Raw genomic sequence first — 569 nt, forward strand, 5'->3', positions numbered from 1 at the left:
ACCTTTTTGATATCAGTGAAGAATTTCACTTGAAAAGAAGATATATATATATATATATATACATACAATAAGATATTATAATGATGAATTAATATTATGATATACTAAATACTTTATAATATAGGTGGCTAAAGCAATTGAAAACCAAAAAGATAAAATACATAAATAAGGGTGAAAAATAGCATCTACAATTGCTAGAAATAAGAGCTAACAAATGTAACTCAAATAGCCACACAAAATCACCAACCTCATGAGATGTTCCAAGGGGCTGTGAGCAGCAAGCCACAACATTTTACTCCAGCAAGACAAAACTCACTGAATGAAATAATTTGATAAGACTCTATCATATGATTTCAAAATTTAACCAATCAGGTTTCGTTTCTCCTCGGGAACCTCCACAAATTATTCCTTGCTAATGAGGAAAATAACCATTGAATTGCGGTTTAAGTGCATATAAACACACAATAAGATATTATGTCCTTTTACTTGTTTCAGTCCATTTGACTGCAGCCATGCTGGAGCACCACATTTAGTCAAAAAAATTGACCCCAGGACTTATTCTTTGTAAG

The 569-nt window shown here is 31.5% G+C and overlaps 1 protein-coding gene across 2 annotated transcripts in view; it reads left to right on the forward strand.

Moving 5' to 3' along the window:
* The window catches only part of LOC106877012 (dynein axonemal heavy chain 6), a 61133-nt gene that overhangs the window by 47691 nt on the left and 12873 nt on the right, over positions 1–569 (forward strand). The gene's annotated exons all lie outside the window — the stretch shown is intronic.

The sequence above is a fragment of the Octopus bimaculoides genome, chromosome 19, assembly GCF_001194135.2.
Source record: "Octopus bimaculoides isolate UCB-OBI-ISO-001 chromosome 19, ASM119413v2, whole genome shotgun sequence".
NCBI lineage: Eukaryota > Metazoa > Mollusca > Cephalopoda > Octopoda > Octopodidae > Octopus > Octopus bimaculoides.